Consider the following 15,150-nt stretch of genomic DNA (forward strand, 5'->3'; position numbering starts at 1 on the left):
TTTTTAGTGTGGCGCTACGTTCTTACGATTTTTATGAACACAGCGCACTATTCACATATTAGTTGCGACGCTTGGGGCCAGAGAAAATAATAATTTCAAATACGTGTGGGTCTTGATTTCTACCGGATGCATAATACAATGCGCCACCGTCATAGAGTTTGCAAGGGGGGACAAGAGAAATATCACTGAAATGTTTATTAAACACAGCAAAAAAAGTTGTTGAATATTACATCGAAACTGCTGCAACCAAGTCATTCCCTCGGTTGTGTAATATTACACAGCCCGACGTACTCGCGGGCTATTGGTGTAATGAAAGCGACCGATGTAATTTTTCCGATGTAATATATTCGACGTACAAAATACGATGTAATCGATGCGGTGTAATATAAAAACTATGTAATCATAGCGATCGCAAATCCCCCGTGCGAAAAAAAGCGATCCCAAATTCTACTCAATGGTTGATTAAATTGCTTTTTAATATTTTTTCGCATTTAAATAATAGTTATGATGTTAAATTGTGTTTTACCCACAGACTAAGTTATTGAGTTTTGGGATCGATTTAAACAATTTAATCAACCATTGAAGGGAATTTGATTTGATAGTAAGATAAGATATGTTTCAAACAAAATAAAATAAATTTACATTATTTATTTCATTTTTATTGCTTCAAAAACTTTAAAATGATGCAGCATAACGACTGGAGCGCTTCAGGTGATAGTCCGAGAACCCGCAGTGGACAGAGATTAAATTCAAGCCTGCAGGCACTTCAGGTAGTGATTAGTTTCTTTCAGCCAACAGTGAAATGAATCGTAGAGCTCGTTCATGTTTTTCGTGCCGTTCTAAAAAAATAACAAAAGAATATATTATTGAATTATACATAAATATATATAATTTAAGTATACTACAACGGATCGATATTTTAAACGGAAGTTCTATTCAAATGTTTAACGGAAATATGAGTTTTCATTTTTTTTTTCTGCTTTGGGGAAATCTTAGATGCAAAGATTCAACAAACCCGCTTCAGAAAACCCTCTGGTACTCTGGATCGCCCATTGTCCTCTATAAAAATTCTGAACTCAGATCTCGATAGGTATTTCTACGATGAACAACATTGCCGAAGAACGCAAAGCAATCCGATGCTTGTGAAAAAAGTTATTGGACATAGACTATTCGGAGATTTTGCCCGATTTTGTTATTATTGTTATTCCTTTACGTGTTAATCAACGTCGCCTTGCCAATAGGTTTTCATTGAATAACTTTTTTCACAAGTGTCGGATTGTTTCGCGGTCTTCGGCAATATTCTTCATCGTAAAAATACCTATCTAAGTCTGTGTTCAGAATTTTTATAGAGGACAATGGGCGACCTCTGGCGATTTTTCTTTGTAAAAGTAACTTTTCCCATAGTAAATCCCATGCAAACTTTGAACGGCTGGCGCTAAAATATAGTTTCTCCGATCGAGCTGAACTTTTGTACAGTTGTTATGGGACCTAAATGCAATCCAAAAAGTAGACTGCCCAAGGAACAATTGGTAGCTTTTAAGATACTTACGTGTTTAATACAAGCTGCATAGCAGCAACCATTGCTGAACAAAATTTTAGTTGAATCATTAATTGAATAAAATTAATTTCCGCTTATAAAAAAGCTGTTATTCCACTTGCAGTTTGTGTTTTGAATAATAGCTGAATAAACCTCCAAAAATGCAAATATAGTAGCTTTTGTTCTACAACACATAAGAAGTTTAACAATTGACTGATTAAAAGCTTCTAGAGGGTGAAGCCATCATTTTAGTAGCATATTGAACACTTGATTAACAACAAATCGTACAAAAGTTTCAGTGTCTAATACTTAAAATGTTGACCAGCATGATTAGTAAAACTTATAAACAATGTGAATAACAGTATATGAGTATGCTCTTATTCAAGCAAAACATATAATGTCTTTTTATGTTATTTTCAAATGTTTCAAATGTTTTTTCAAATCAAATCCAAGACGTGTATGCGATGGATGGATTAACGTAATGGACGTAATGGCGACGTAATGGATCAACGAGGGTAAAGTTCGAATCACATTGGATTAAAAATATCAAAATTTAAATTTTCCAAATGTAGTGATCATCATCTGTGACGTTATTGATATCGGAAAAGTTACTAATCATAACATTTTTAATGATAATCAAAGTAAAAATAATAATTTAACAATATTTACATGAAAGTGGTTACCCAACTTACAGTCAAGTGTCACAAATAAACATACATAGTTAATTATTGTTGAATAATGGTGACAGCTGAAAAAATGCCCTACAAAGAGCTGAGAAGATGGTATTTAGATCCAAATTTAAGTCAATGTTCAACATTTTCCATTGGAATCAATAATAGTAGAATCAACACTTATTAAACTTCTCCAATGAATCTCTGCCGACTTGTCAAGATTGTTTTACTAATGAGTTGAACAAGTCATTTTTCCTTCTATTAAAGAGCCAATATTCCACCAAACAAATATGGTTGTGTAAACAGATGTACAGGAGACGAACTAACGTCTTGGTTGCTTCGCACTTCAGCTGTTTCCATGTTTAACATGAACATGATTAAAAGCTGAATAGGTATTTTATAAAATCCTAATACAACATAGATATATCATCCGAGCAGGTCATCCAAAGAAGTCCAAAATAACGATTACTAAACACATTGTTCAGCAACAAAGAAGCTTTACAAAAGAGGTCACACCATAGCCAAATTTTTGAAAAATGGACAAAATATCTAAAAATTGCGTTGTATTCCTAATGTATTGCAATGTTCAACTTACTAATATTATTATTATTTATTTTTATTTGAGTGGCTTTTCGCCCTTGGCGAATTCGCCACTAACTAACTAATATATAAAAACATGTTGGATACAATAATAACTGATGTTTTCTCAATACAATATTCAATTATGTTTAGAAAATATTTTGAATCAGTCTTCTGACATAGGATTATTGATTGAAATATATTTTATATTTGTATAATGTTTAATAGATGGAAAAAGTACGACACATAATTAAAATATTAACCTAGTAGAAATATTATACATTTAATAAATGAATTTTAGTATAGTTAGATGAACAATTCAATTAAAGTTTTAGCAAGTTAAAACTTATTACGAAATTCGATTAATCATTTCAGACTGTTTTTACTTTGGGAATAAACTTTATTTTTGACCGGCATTGAAATAAATTTTCTCACTGTGCGCTATAAATAGCCGACTGAGTTCAGCTCGCATCAGTACTGAACAGCAGCAGAAGTAATGCGCTTATTCAGTTGTTGATCAGCATAGCACGTGTTGATTAGTTATTGTTGAATAGAAGCTCAAGCATGATCAATAATCAGCTACAAGAGGTTTATATTGGGCACTGGAAGGCTGATATATGAATTCAAGGATGGCGTAGATGGCAAGGTATACCGCTGACGATGGGAAGGTCTCGAGTTTGAATCCAGTATTCAGGTAATTATTAAAAGTGTGGTTATTAATTCATGGTAAAGGTATACACTGCTGATGTATACAGGTTAGCTATTTTTAGTCATTTATTTGTTTTCAATCAATTTTGTGGCAGTTGAATAAAAGCTGATATGAATGCTTATAAAGCGATTTTGAAGTTGTAGAATAAAGTCAATATACAACGATACGCTTTATAACTTCTCCAAATGTGTGTGAACAACGCCTGAACAAAGGCTTCACTTGAAAATAATTAAAATGTTGTTAAACATGATGCTGAATTAAACTGCAATAATGTAGTTTGTTAAACTAGCGTTGTTAAATCATCAATCCTTATTAAGCTAAGTGAAACCTGAATAAACATCATTACAATATATGATTACAGTCACTAAATGATAAGAAGCTTAATAATTTCGCCAGATTTGCTTGAACAATGTGTGCGTAGCAGCTGCAAAGTAATATAATAAAGCAACTATTCAGTATGTAGTTGTGAAAAATTGCTTAATAAATTATTATAAAATAGGCAAATGTTTCTTGGGTGGACTACTGGAGCGAGAATCTAAATTTTGTCCCACATTAATACTTAGTCTTCTCGCATGGATCATAAAAGCTTTGAAATTCATTTATGGTTTTCTACGAGTTTTGTAAATCTTCAGTCTTCACTAACTATTTTAAATGTTCTAAAATCATTTGAAAGTTTGAAGATACTGGTGTTATTGCTGTTTGCGTTTGACGTGCAAAACTTGGCTAACTGGGCTTCAAATGCGGTAACACAAAGCAACCAAAGGATACTTAACAACCATGATCCAAATCACCGCCACCCTAGCAAAGAAAATAAAATTTTGACTTCGCCTTCCTTGAGAAAAATCATACCGCGTTTGTTGTTCCCGCATTTGATATTTGCATTTCAAACGTGCACAGCAATATTATGGCCCATAAACATATGCCCCGATGAATAAACGAAATATAATAACCCACCTCAGTTTTTTTTATTGTAATTACTTGAGGAGTTGCTTTTAAAATTTATCATAAAGATCATCATGAATTTCATAAAGGAATACCTTATAGCTTTTTTCGGGAGATTATTGTGTTTTTTACATGAGCTTCTTATAAAACTACATGAGGATATTTTCCTGACATTATAGCATTCCTTCAATATTTTCCACAAGACTTGCTTTTGACTTTTCCCGCAATTCCTTTAGAAACGTTTCTACACTCAAGATAAACTTCCCATTTGATTCATGTGCCAACCCATATGGATTTTGGCAATGGAGGTATGCCCATACATAGTATGTGCGAAACCAATAAATCATCACCAATCTCTATCTTCATTGAAATCATGATCGAAACACATATTTTTCATAGCTGGCTTGAATGGAATATATGGAATATATTAAATATATTGTAGCGACCTTTTTCTTAACATTAAAAGGAATAATTTCCATTTTTCGTTCCTTGGATCAGAAATGTTTTATCGGAATCACACACGCACACACATGATTCCAATGAAATAAGATCCAAGAAACAATCAACAATGAACAGTTATAATGAGCAAACTTCATAAAAGTTTATTGAAACAAACTTATTATTAAAAGACATGTTATCACACGGAAGTTACATCTGCAGGGTGTCCATTCAAAATCAGTTTTCCAATTCCCGGATTTTTCCCGGGTGTCCAAGAAATTTCTTCTTTTTTATACGATATTGACAAATATGGAGGACATGATCTAATTTATTTATGAATTATTTTTAATACAATTAAAAAAATGGTTTACATTTTAAAAGGGTTTTGGGAAAAAAGATTTAAAATATTTCTGCACATCTTCATCGATCCTCTCTTCCGCTAATAACTTAGCTAAACTAGATAAATCTTCAATATTTCTTATTAATGAAGAAGATATAGTAATTCTTCATCCTACGACAACAGAATCAGTTTTCTGCAATAACGCAAAGAGATTAACGATGAAGAGAAATCGATGAATGTAGATAGGCCCTTATGAAAAAACTTCCACAAAAGGGCAAAATTCAATAGGTTGCTATTACCTTCTAAGAATGTCTTAAGAATTATGCGTTAGACATGGCTTATGCCTGATTTATGGAGAAATGATTGATCTGTGATGAATCTCATTTTGGATCCAAGAAAAGTTCTTTTAACAGAAACAATATTTCCAAATACATGTTATTGTTCTCCTTTGAAGCTGGCTAAAACTTTTGACATGAATCCAAGATTGCATCTTCAAAGTAATCTTCAAGAGATTCAATCAAAATATCAATAATCTAGCCAAATACTTTACAAAAATCTTACCAATAGTACCTAAAGGACCTCTTTATTTATTTATTCATCAAATAACTAGCCATGACATTTGCTTTGGATTATTGAAAGAATTAGCTGTCAATCTGCAGAAATCTATACAAAATCTCGTCAGAGGCCTCATAAGCCAGTGGTTCCCAACCTTTTTGGAGCTGTGGCCCCTTTCAAGTTCTACAAATATCCCGCGGACCCATGCAAACAAAAATTTTCTTTTTTTTTTTGTTAAATAAATGAAAAAGATTTGATTTTTTTTGTTAAATAAATGAAAAAGATTTGATTTTTTTTGTTAAATAAATGAAAAAGATTTGATTGGTATGTTCTGGTATGTTCTCTCGTGCAGGCAGGTGCAAACCTACTCTCATCAAGTTTGTTCGCGAATCTGTCGTGTTTGTTTTGCGTTGGTTTACACGCGTAAGATGCTTCGTGATTTCCATCTTGGCAAGGAAACTGATTAGCGGTTTAGGAAAATCCTTCGAAAAATTATACATTTATCAATAGATATCCTTGACAGGGTCTCACAGAGATTACGTCTGCGTTCCATGTATAATATTTTCTATTGCCTTCTGCATGGATTTACAGTAAAAATAACAACAGGGCTGGTAGCAGTCAGACAACAAAATAATAGTGACTTTAGTGACCAAAATGATCAAAAAAGTGACCAAATAGTGACCAAAAAGTGACTTGAAAACTACAAGTGTTAGTCATAAAAATGGCTACAAAATAAAATACATTCTACGTGTATATTCACCACTCTACTAGCACCATCAATTTCTTCCAACAAAAAGGTTTTAATATTGCGATAAGTTTTTTGTTTTTTTTTTTGGCACCATTTATTTACAAGTTTAAAGAAAACACTTCTATTTTTGGAATAAGTGTCGATTTTATTCATTGGTCTTCTGGATCCAGTGATTATTCCCAAATTCATTGGGGGACCGACGCGAAGCAATAGCTCACGGTAATATCTCAGGCTACAGATTTTTTTCTCGTGTTCGGTTGTTCATTTTTTGAAACAATTTAATGACAGTCTGTTGATGATGTCTTAAGAAATGAAACGATTTGGTGCAACCGTTTTTGAGATATGAGCATTTATGTTTGTGATACCACTCTGGCCGAAGGAGGATCTTGAAAATTTCAAAACACACCATATTCTAATCTTAAGATTGCTTGGAGAAGAATCAACCGATTTGTATGATTTTTTTTTTTTTGCAAAGAAGCTCCTCATTATCTAACATTGTGTGGCCAAAGAAATTTTATATGGGGAATGTCGGTCCCCCAAGGAACATCAGAGTCAAAAGAGTGGCGAAAATCGTGAATAATTTTCAGAACATTCTGTAAAAAATCCTGACAGAATTCAAAGCTCAAAACCAAATGAAAAATAGAAACTCATGCTGAATTTCACTATCAATTTGTGTGATTTGTGCTAACGTAAGAACTAACTAAAAAAAAAAAAAAAATTACATTTTCCGTTGGAAATGTCTACGGAATATTCACTTGAACTCTTCCAGAAAGTTAGCCAAGAGTATATATTTTTACTTGATTCAAGAATCTTGACGGTTTGATTTCCCTAAACACGCTATATGTAATTGTCTTTATAATAACAAATATCTATTTCTTTCTGTTTGTGTTTGAAAAGCTAACCCAGCCAAAAATATTCAATTTCATTATCATCAGATCACGGAAAAAGTGACTTTAGTGACCATTTTCCTGAAAAAAGTGACTTTAGTGACTTTTTGTTGGAAATAGTGACTTTTAAGTGACCAGGTCGAAAAAAGTGACCAAGTCACTAAAAAGTGACTTGCTACCAGCCCTGTAACAAGGAACTAGTATCTAAGAAACATCTCTAAAGAATATTGCTCAAATTCTACAAAATTCTTGCAGTATAAGCTCTTGCGAAAACTCCAACAAATAATCTCACGATCAATTTGTTGGCCAGGGATTAGCGTTAAAGATTTCCCCAAAAATCGTCTTGAAAGGTTCCCGTGAAGATATTTTTGCTAGACAATTTTTCGAGGATATTGTAAGGAATATAGCAAGCATGGTTTCATAGCTCATTGTATACCGTGGGATGAATTTCGCCTGGAACTGTCAGAAAAGCTAGTCAGATAACCTTCAAGAATCTTCCCAAGAAGTACTGCTGCAGGAATATGTTAAAATCTAACAAGGAATCAAATAGAAATCCAGTTAACTGTATGCGAGTTGCGCCAAGGATTTGGGTGCAATAAGTGAAGAATTTTGAATTTCAAAAATTACACCTATTGTTCATCCCTACGATATTTTTTCAAAGATCTCGTGGATTTTTACAACGAGGAAAATCAAAAATATGTCAGTAATGTTTTGCGCTTTCCTCTAGAAAATATATTTTCTTAAATTCACATTGAATTAATATGATTTTTCTCAGGAAACTGCTTTTTAAAAAATATGTATCAACATTTATGCTGTTTGAATGAACATTTACTATGTGTTTGTGATTGAAATTGTGAGTAAAAAGAGCTCATGTGAGAAAAAAATTGAACGGATAATATTAAAAAAAAAAAAAATTCTTATCCAAATGTCAGAGGGACATTAACTTCTAAGAATTTAAAGCAAAATCAGCCAAGGACCTTTTCTAGAGTCTACAGAAAATCTTATTAGCAATCTACTATTAACCATTTCAGTGATCTCTCAGAAAGAATTTTTAAATACTTATCGAATATCGATTCGATTTTCGTTAGGATTCTACCAAAGATTTCATATAAAATTTGCAATGATTTCAAATGGAAATCTAACAATCATCTCGCCAAGAACATTGTCAGAAATCCTCAAGAGGGGTACCTTGAAATGTTTCAAAGATCCTAATCGTTAAGTATCTCTCTATCACCTCACCAAAAAATAATCATAATGCAAAGTACGAATTGCAGACGGTGTTGCACCCCTTGTTAAAAATTCTAGTTTTACCCCATAGTACTTAAAATTTAAATAAACTGGTAGTCTTATGTTTGAAATACATGTTTTCCCGGGGTGTTCACCAAATTCCCGGGTATTTCCCGTATTTTTCCCGGTCATTTGTAATTCCCGGGTTTTTCCCGGTTTTCCCGGATGGATGGACACCCTGCATCTGCATATTATCATTCTTAGTGGAACTTATCCTCGATTTCGTTTATGGCTTGTAACATTTGGTCCCGCTGCTGTTCAGGAACTCTTTGTTTGAAGACTCTCGCATCTGCACAAAAGTAAATAAATGTTAAAAAACCACTGAGATAGTTTTTTTTTCTTTTCTAAATACCTGTATATTCAATCAAGATATCGTTGAAATACTGTTATTTGAGTACACCGAGGAGATCACAATCGCGGAAACATTTTTCGGAGACCATGTTTATTTACACAATGTTTTCCAGAAGGGTATGAACTTTGCACATACTTTGAATGTTCTTCAAATGATATAGGTATGTTACTCAAATACATAATATTGATTACGAGCTTATTTGATATGAGGTACACATACAATTAATGAGAATGAAAATTCGACCAATGTATGCACAAATGCACCTTTATTTAAGGGGGTTGTTTTCTTGAGTGTAGATGTTCCATGAGTTTCTCATATAGTTTTAGTGTACTTTTATCAAATTGAATTTATATGAATATGAATTTATGAAACATTTATGTTATTCATCCAGTGTTTTTTTCTGGATTTAATAATGTAATTCGAACCTATAGTTACTTTTAGAATTGTTCCATTATATTACCAGTTTTTGGTAAATCCAGCAATAGTTTCTTGTACAATTTATATAAAAGTTCTTCGTGGAATTGTGCCACATAGAATAAATTGAGCATTTAGAATTTCTTTATTAATTGCTTTTGAGTTTTCTCCATAATAGAATAGAGAAGTTTTTTTTTAATCCTGTCAGGCTTTCTTTTTGGAATCCATCCATACGTTTTTTTTCCTTTCCAGGTTGTTCAGCGATTAATTTATGAATTTCCTCCAATATTTCTTTCTGATTATTGTAATATGTACTTTATAACATCGCCTTTGAATAATATCATAAGAAGATCTGGATATCCTGCAAATGTTTTTTTTATAGAAAAAAAAATCATAAAATTTCTTGTAAAACTTATTCATGAAATTCCTCTAAGATTTCCTACTGGTTGTAAAATATTATGAAATTGCTTAACCTCTAGACCTTTAGAATTCTTAAGAAGTACTTGTACAATGTTCGTTCTCATGCAAATGTTTTTTTTTCTTTTTTTTTTCATAATATTTCTTTGAAACCAATTTAGGAATTTCATTTTGAGGATTTTTTGTAATACGAATACTGCCGTGAATCGCAAGTCAGTGCAGTATTCGTATTACAAGTGCATTTTCGTCAAAATTGAGTTGAGTTCAGTTTTCAACATATCTTCCAATGCTCTTTCAGCTGCATTAATAGAATAATATGATTTGTTCGAAAAAATTAGGAAACAACAGCAAGTCAAATTGTTCCATGATGAAAAGTAATCGCATAAAAGTCCCACTACAGATTTTCGCACCGTTGAACATAAAAATGTAATTTGTTTCGATCATATTTATATTTTTCTCGGAAAGATATTACATTGTGCATATTTTGATTATGATCATGTCCCTGTTACATTTCAAATATCCCATGAAGCGATTCTTAATCCTATCAGCTTCTTCAGCTGATTCAGCTATTCAGCTTAACATTTCTTTACAAACAAAACTTGATATAGCAAACTGATTGGACGATAGCTAGAAGCTTCTGCAGGATTTTGATATTGACAATGCTCTTGAAACTATAACAAATTCCATTGTTGAAGCCAGGAGCATTGCAATTCCAAAATGTGAAGTAAATTTGAATCCGTGATTATAGACGATGATCTTAAACTCGACGGGCTGTCCCGTCGTTTTGTGGAAAATGCCCGAACTGTCCCGTATTTTAGGAAATGGAGAATTGGCACATAATTTTCAACACCAGTAAAACAATAAAAATAACAACATAACAAACAGTTTTTAGAAATATTTCAGAGTTTATTGTCTTACTCATCTATTTTCAAGCAATTATTAGTTTCTCATACAGAGTTAAATGTAGGGAATTAAACATTTAACTTGATCCGTACACGCTTCTGCTTAACTTTTTGCGTTTCTTTACTAATATTTATGAAAAATTTTGGTGGATTTCCAAAATACGGATCTTCATAAGATAATTATTCTATAATACCTTATATGAAAAAGTACAAATATGTGTTTACTTCTGATACGTTATTGATTGGATTACCTGTTTAAAAATTGGATATTTCAATAAAGTAATGAAATATTAGAAAAGTTTAAGCTTGAATTGGAAAATTGAAAAGTGTAACGATTTTTTTTGGGAAATTCTTAAAAAACGCTGCTTTTTGGAAATCAAAGAATGCGCTTCAAGGTTCTTAAGTGATTTTTATAGTATCATATAGACATGTAGCTTGGGATTCCATAATCTGGTTCTGCTACTTTCCCTCGAATGGCGATTTCCCGAATGTCGTTCTCCCAACGCCAGTTCTCAGAATGCAAGTTCCCCAAAAAAAAAACCCGTTTCCCCGAAGAGCTCAGTTATCCGAAAAGTTCTAACACTAATAATTGTCATAACCTTTCGCATTTCAAGGTGGTGAACAATATGTATTTTTGGCAATATGTATTTAGTCGAGAATGATCAAATATCTCCTTCTTTGGTAGCTCATTGATCTTTCTAACTCAACACTATCTCACTACCCGAGCAGAAGCAAAGTTCTGACCATTAAATCGAGATATTGATTTGATTGGCATAAGAGATAAAAGATCTGAAGATAATATCAAAATTTTATTCCTGGAACTTCTGAGCCATAGCTAAATTTGATGTTGGAAGATCTAAGGAATAGCTCGCTGATATTGGTGAGACCTTATAAAAGCTAAATATGATATGCTAATAGTATTCCAGGAGTAAATTTTAGATATTATTTTCGGATCTTTTAACTCTTGTATCTTTCAAGTTAATATCTTTTTTGTATGTCCATATCAAAATTTGGTATTGCTTAGCATTTTTCGCCTCCTTGGGTAAAGACTATTATTGCACTTTTTTGAGCTGCATTGCTTTACAAGGGAACGGGTCAAAAAAAGTAGCACAATCGCATAATCTGTCTTTTAAAATTGTTTTGTTTTTGGTTTTTATTTGTCCCGTTTTTATCTGGTTGGCTTATGGTCAGCCTGATTGTGAAGAACTATAAACGCGTTGAATTCCCGAAGACATTTTCATCTGAATCCAGCTTTTTAAAAGCGCTAATGGCTGCCGCAAACAGGCTCACTTTCTGGTAGGGATCAGTCGATTTGACGTTTGGCTTGGGTCGTTTTATATTGAGCCAACCCAAGCCAAACGTCAAATCGACTAATCCCTACTAGAAAGTGAGCCTGTTGGCGGCAGCCATTAGCGCTCGTAAAAAGCTGGATACGAGCAACCGCTTATGCAACATAGACGACGACATATGGCGAGTCGATCTATGGCGCTGATCAAGAAGGAGTTTATGGAACTGATCTATGATCTCGCTAATATGCAAAGATTGAACCCACAAGGCATGTACTGACATACGAAGTACCCCTTGGCCTTTCTGTGGGTTTGATGTAAACTTTGATGGCGAAAATCATAGTGTCCTATAGCATAAAGGACATAGTGTCCGGCCATAGAGGACACATTTTAGTGAACACCATTTTTGGTACATAATGTAATCCTTCATAAAAATGAATTGTAAAGGTTTATTTTCGTTGTCTTGTGAGTTTTTACTTAAAATAATGTGATTTTTTTATACTGTACAAAAATTAATGGTGAAACTAATGTAGATTTTGAAATATTTTATGTATCCGGTAGAAATCAAGACCAACGTTTATTTATAATTATTGTTTTCGCGGGCACCGTGAATCGCAGCTAATATTTGAATAGTGCGCTGTGTTCATAAAAATCGTAAGAATGCAGCGCCACACTAAAAAACTGATTTCAAAATGCGGCGAGTTGAGGCGCGTCGCGAGTCTCTTTGGCGCGATCCGGTTTGGTGGCGGTGCGACAATACCAAAAAACAAAAAGTGTCCGGGCATAGAGGACTTCCCCCTACATTTTGGGAAACAAAAACTTCAAAGTGATTACTGAATATATTTTTTTTTAAGTATTTCTAACATATAAAATTTCTTGGAAGAATTCAAGACGGAATGAATGGTTGAAAGTTTACTCGAAAACAAGCTACACACTTGGTTACCAATGGCTTTTAGGGCAAGATCATAAATTAAGCAAGAATTTGTGGAATAATCTTTATAAGAGTTTATTGAAGATTAAGTCTTCATGAAATATTTAATCATTAAACTTTCATGAAATATTTAAGAAATGTATGTGATGAATTCGAGAAATCTTAGAAAGAAATTTTAAAAGGGAACTAAAATTCGTTTAAGAATTTCATTAAATTTTCAGAAAAATCCCTCTTAAATTCCTTAAAGCAATCATTCGAAAAATTTCTTTTGCCATGCCTTGAGCTGAACATGATGTAAACCTAAATAAACAATATTCTGGAGGAACTTTTATCCACTATAAAGAGTATAAGTGTTCATTCACAAATTTCATAAAGCCACAAATTATCATTTTCGGCACCGACCCACCTCCTTGTAATGCATTTTGTATAAATATTCTTCTAATTTCGGCATTATAACCCTTTCCTCTCCCCCGTCAAGCCTTACGTAAATGCTGCTTCTCAGGTTTGTGTTCAATGAGCACTTCCACAGTTATTAACTGAGAGCTTTCTTTGCCAAAGTTGCCATTTTCGCATTCGTATATCGTGTGGCAGGCTCGGTAGATGGTACTGATGTGCTCTTATACAATACAATCCCGAGCGCAAAAAAAATCATTTCTCGCGTTGAGTATCATACAGGCGTATCTGCAGTGATCGATTTTTCTTCGTCGATTTTCTCTTTGCATTATTACGCGAAACTCAATAGGTTTTCGAAACATTTTACGATGCAGTAAGACAAAGGATGATGAGTACTATCTACTATGTCAAAAATAGCAGTCGAAAACAGTCGCTCGGCTAAATATTTAACTAAAGAGAAAATCGATTAAGAGAAATCGATCACTGCAGTTACGCCCTTATGATACTAAACGCGAGATTTGTTATAAAATTTCTGGAAAAAAAATCATGCAAAAATGCCTTGAGTAACATCTGGCGTAATGTCACGAAGCCCTAAAGAAAATCATAGAAATGCTCTCAGAGAAGTGTCTGGTTGGATTCTTCAGTAATCTTTAATAAAATACTTGATATATAAAATTACTCTTGAAGTTCTCCTGGTTCCTGATTGGACTATTTATTTTGTTCCTGATTAATCTCTTTTTAAGCATGTGATCTCTAATATTTCCAATTGTGAAATACTCAGGCGCTATCAGCCCTGATAGTGTTCTGAGAAATGGTGCTTTCAGGGGAGAATGTTATAGAATCGTTACTTACCCAAAACAGCGGAGCAGCTGGTGTCTCCGCTACATCCCATGTAGAGCGAAATCATGGTCACCCGTGTGCCTTCGGTGGACCAGCCAGGAATGGTTCGTTTTTTGCCATGTGCGATGGAATCGTAGCCTTCATCCAATGGTTTATATTTACCAGATTGAGGTCCACGCTGTCTGTTGACGAAACGTTGCTGTGGCGGAAGTTTTGTAGATGAGGATGATGTAGCTTCCAGCGCAACATCCCCTTTTATTGTTGATTCTTCCGGTTGGAAATTTGTTACAGCTTGAGGAAACAGGTACACCGAACTGCTACCGGAATATGTTCTTTGATCCATCGCTGAGCAAGCAAGACGTAGATGCTGCCAACGCATTGGGTTGACCTGTAGTTTGGAGGAATCGATAACGATTCTTTAGCGTGGAGCGCTGGGTGGTCGCTTTTTTTCGCACTCGATTCCTTTTGGTTTCACTCGATCCGACGAGCTTCCTCCATATTTTCAAGGATTCACTCTTGACGGCGTTCTTTAGGCCGCTGATAGGCTGATTTCGGACAGCAACAGTTGTGTTCCGTCATTTAAGAATGCTGGAATTGAAGATTTTCAGAAAAAATATTCCCAATGAAGTTCCTTGGCATCGGAACATCACTACGGAAATCATATTCAACATTACATACAACGAGTTTACATACTACTTACTTACCTCATTGCATATGTATCAACACCGTCAATGATTTTCCTGCAAAGAAAGAACGAATTAATTCAAATAACATCTTAAAACGCAAAAAATACTTACCAAAACACAACATCCATCGGTTGCGGTAAACTGAAAATGGCGGCTTGAGGCCGAGCACGCGTGCGCAACAAAATCAGAACAGTGTTGCTAGATTTAATATCGCATTTCAAAAGAATGCGATCTTA

At 33.7% G+C, this 15,150-nt stretch overlaps 1 long non-coding RNA gene across 2 annotated transcripts; it reads right to left on the reverse strand.

Annotated features, from left to right (window-relative positions):
- Positions 1–633: 633 nt before the first annotated feature.
- LOC5570402 lies at positions 634–15,150 on the reverse strand. 2 transcript variants are annotated; one of them, XR_002499182.1, is made up of 4 exons: positions 15,026–15,150; positions 14,933–14,968; positions 14,241–14,877; positions 634–839 (listed from the first exon to the last, which is right to left on the reverse strand). It is a non-coding gene; the product is annotated as an uncharacterized LOC5570402 (long non-coding RNA). The 2 variants fall into 2 exon arrangements; XR_002499183.1 differs by having other exon boundaries at positions 14,241–14,816; positions 15,026–15,144.

This window comes from Aedes aegypti, chromosome 1 (genome assembly GCF_002204515.2).
Source record: "Aedes aegypti strain LVP_AGWG chromosome 1, AaegL5.0 Primary Assembly, whole genome shotgun sequence".
Taxonomy (NCBI): domain Eukaryota; kingdom Metazoa; phylum Arthropoda; class Insecta; order Diptera; family Culicidae; genus Aedes; species Aedes aegypti.